Below are 4456 nucleotides of genomic sequence, written 5' to 3' on the forward strand. Positions count from 1 at the left end.
TTGACCTATTGGTTCTTCAAAAGCATGTTGTTTAATCTCCACATATTTATGAATTTTCCAGTTTTCTTCTTGTAACTGATTTCTAGTTTCATACCATTTGTCATTGGAAAAGATGCTTGATAGGATTTCAATCTTTTTAAATTTATTAAAACTTATTTTGTGGTGTAACATATGATCCATCCTGGAAAATGTTTCATGTGTGGTTAAGAATGGTTATTCTGCTGCTGTTGGATGGAATGTTCTGTTTATGTCTGTTAGGGCCATCTTGTCTAACATGTAGTTTAAGTCCAATGTTTCCTTATTGATATTCTATCGGGATACAGGACAGTAAAATTCGTCCAGAGGAGCCTACTCCCTCTGCACTGAGCCCAGGAGTACAGCCACTGGGAGGTGCTCTTGAATCTGTTTAAAAACTGCTTTTTGTTTGATGTGGTGCTGTGGGACTTGTGAATGTAAGCCTGGTTGGCTATCAAAGCCAGGTAACTTGGGGGCCCACACTTGGGTGGCAGCTGTAAATGTTGGGGTACTAGATGTGTGGACAAGGTCCTCCAGGAAGAAACGGTGACTTGGTTTCATTGTTGGAGTGAACCGGTGGGAAAGTCAGGGAAAGCACGCATCAGCTATTTGGGGCTTCAAGGAGGATCACAGCCAGCCTTTAGATGAGTCCTAAATTAGAAGCAGACCCTTAGACAGCAGCTTGGAAAGTATGCAGTCAAATCCCTTCCAGGGAAAGACAGAACAATAGGCATTTTTGTCTGCTCCCTCTGCACTGAGCCTTGGGGAAACAGCCATTGCACGTGCTCGTGTGCCCATTAAGAACTGCTCCTTTGCTTGCTATAGTCCTGTGGGTCTGGTGGATGCAAATCCCACTGGATTTCAGAGTCAAGTGTTTTGGGGGACTGGCCCTCAGTGAGACTCTTAAAAGTTGAGGTGCTGGATGTGCAGTCCAAATCCGTCACTCCTCAAGGAGAAGCTAGGCATTGGGGATTTCCTCCCAATCGTATGGAGCTGTGCAGGAGGTGGGGCTTATATGGCAAGAGTGTGTCTCAGACTTTGCTGCCCGTTTTTTTTTTTTTTTTTAACATCTTTATTGGAGTATAATTGCTTTACAATGGTGTGTTAGTTTCTGCTTTATAACAAAGTGAATCAGTTATACATATACATATGTTCCCATATCTCTTTCCTCTTGCATCTCCCTCCCTCCCACCCTCCCTATCCCACCCCTCTAGGTGGTCACAAAGCACCGAGCTGATCTCCCTGTGCTGTGTGGCTGCTTCCCACTAGCTATCTATTTTACGTTTGGTAGTGTATATATGTCCATGCCACTCTCTCACTTTGTCACAGCTTACCCTTCCCCCTCCCCATATCCTCAAGTCCATTCTCTAGTAGGTCTGTGTCTTTATTCCCATCTTGCCCGTTTTGATGTTGGTATTTTCCCATTCACCTTCCGTGTGGGAGTCATTCAGCTAGTTTCTGGATTTCTCTCAGATGAAACGACTGTGTGTAGCTGTACATTCAGTGCATTTGTGGGACAAAGGATGCTCAGGAACCTCCTACGTCTCCAACTTGGTCTCCCCTTCTGAGTTCACAAATTGTCTGTGCAAAGGATCTAATTTTCTATTTCTATAACTGGACTTAGTTTTGAATCCCCATCATGCTGGGCGACAGAATCATAATTCAGGATGACATAAGGCAATCAGCCTCCTCCTCACCCTTCTTTCCCTGGTTGGAGAGAGGAAGTGGGTACTCCAAAGCCCTTCATGGGAAAGGAGTATCTGGTGCTCAGTCCATACTAGTGACCACTGAGTCATCTTCATTCCTCTCTAGTCTTGTGGCCTTCGGTGGTGGTTCCACCTAGGCCACAGCTAGCTTCTCTTTGTCCTCATCTTATGGCATCTCAGGTCTGGCTTTCTCTGAATTACTTCTGTGCACAAGTAAAACATTTGGTTGCTTCCTGCATCCAAGTAGCGCTTACCGCCTAGACACTCACGTGGCCACAGCTACCCTACTGTTGTTGCATCATGCTTGACACTGAGGGGAACTCTGCAAGGCTTGCCACCTCCCCAGCTCCACAGGGAACAATGTACACATCCACATCCTCTCTCCTCTGAGATCTCCAAGCACATCTAAGTATCTATCATCATTACTTCTCCCACCTCACACCCAGGCAACACCCTAGGAGTGTGAGAGAGGGGGATGCATCACTACCTAAGCTTTCTTGCTTCCTTGGCTTTTGAAACTTAAAAGCATTTTGATTTCTGGTTTTGTTTGTTTGTTTGTGTTTTTATATCATCTCTCTCCTGTGGCAATCAATGCAACTGACTGAACGGGGCACAGGAGGCAAAGTAATCAAGGAAGTAGAGGCCTGCTGGGGAGAATGCTATAATGCTATAAAATGTTATCTCACCACATGTACATAGGACTTTGCACTTCATTTGTATCATCTAATGTAATATTTGCAATAACCCTTTGAGGCAGGTATTAATCTCATTTTACAGAGGAGGAAACTGAGGTCAAAGAAGTTAAGTGAGTAGTCAAAGGTCATACAACTGGTAAGTGACAAAACCAGAACTAAAATTCAGGTGTTCCCACCTAAGCCCTGGGCTCTTTCTACTACTCTTCCAACAGCATTTGTTCTGAGACAGAGGAAAGAATTCTTTAACCTGGAGTTTTCAAATTATGGTTCCTGGAGCCCCAGGGTCCTGTGCAAGGTGCCTTAGGGTCCCCCAGGGAGATAGAGATTGAGGGGCGGGTAGTTCCTGGAAAAGGCCAGAGGGATGTACTCTTAGATCTCAGTCCTCTCACATTCAAGCAGGGTAGCTCTGTGTCTATTTAATATATTAGAAGTTCTGACAGACTTTGGGGGGGGGGGATAAAAAGGGGAGAGGGGATTTTGCTACCCTAAAATTCTTTGAAAATTATTACTTTAATGTCAAAACAAGTCTTTCTAACAGGAGAATGTCATACACTAAAGCAAGTAAGGACAGTAATCTTTTGTTGAATAATGATTAAGGGCTGGAAACTACTATACATACAATCACAGTCCCATTTAATTTTTTTTTTTCTTGCCCGGCACAGTGCAGCTTGCAGGATCTTAGTTCCCCAACCAGGGACTGAACACACAGGCCAGGCAGTGAGAGTGCCAAGTCCTAACCACTGGACCACCAGGGAATTCACACCAATTTTTTTTTTTTTTTTTTTTTACTTATTTATTTTTGGCTGCATTGGGTCTTCTTGCTGCACGCGGGCTTTCACTAGCTGCAGAGAGCGGGGTCTGCTCTTCGTTGCGGTGCACGGGCTTCTCACTGTGGTGGTTTCTCTTGTTGCAGAGCACAGGCTCTAGGCATGTGGGCTTCAGTAGTTGTGGCACCTGGGCTTAAGTAGCTGTGGAATGCAGGCTCTAGAGAGCAGGCTCAGTAGTTGTGGCGTGTGGGCTCAGTAGTTGTGGAGCACGGGCTTAGTTGCTCTGTGGCATGTGGGATCTTCCCGGACCAGGGCTCAAACCCGTGTGCCCTGCGTTGGCAGGCAGATTCTTAACCACTGCGCCACCAGGGAAGCCCCACCCATTTAATTCTTAAAGTGAAATTCCTACTAGAAAAGCATTTACTATTAGTTATTTTACATATAAGACACAGAGACTTGAGAAAGGTTACGTAATCAGTCCAAGGATGCACGCCTAGGGAGTGACAGAGCTAGAATAAGTACCCAGATCTGTCTCATGTGCAAATTCCAACACCGCCTCCCTAAACGTGAAGCTCTATTCTGCCAGGCTGGATAAGAAGTCCTGTTTCCAAACCTAATCTGTGAGGGATAACCTAAACTAAAATCTTGAGTTTGGTCAAGCGGTTTGCTGCAAGGGCTTGAACTCCAAGTACCAGACATACTGAGCCGTTCCAACTGCCACAATTCACAGGCCCCAAAAGCTGAAAAGGGCGATGCCCTGTGCTCCAAGGTCTGGGACTGGGCACTATGGGGAGATGCCACGCTCTGTCCCGCTTAGGCCACACACCGCGCCTCGCCATGTGCAGCAAACTTTCTCCCTGAAGCCAGAGGAATCCGCGTACGGCGCAGTCCGTACGGTTTGGTTTGATCCAGCGGTCACCTGAGGTCTCTCAAAGAGGGGGAAAAAAAAGCCCACAAATGCCCGGAGGGACCCTGTAGATGATAAAAATGGGCAAGTTGCCTGGCTGAATGCACGACCGCCCGTAACGCAGGGGCTTCCTTTGAACCTTCACACTCCCTTCTACAGAAAACTATGTCCGTTTCATTTTTCTTTAAACACGCAACCCTCGCCTTCAGCCAGGCCAGAAATCTGCGAACAAACTACAAAAACCGATTTCACCCTCAACTTAACTCTTACAGTTATAAGAAACACCTACCCAGGACACAAACGGGAACGAACCCACGGAGGCGCGCCAGAAGTTGAAGGTGGGCTGCGAATTCTTCTTCCGGGCCG

This window comes from Balaenoptera musculus, chromosome 15 (assembly GCF_009873245.2).
Source record: "Balaenoptera musculus isolate JJ_BM4_2016_0621 chromosome 15, mBalMus1.pri.v3, whole genome shotgun sequence".
Classification (NCBI taxonomy): domain Eukaryota; kingdom Metazoa; phylum Chordata; class Mammalia; order Artiodactyla; family Balaenopteridae; genus Balaenoptera; species Balaenoptera musculus.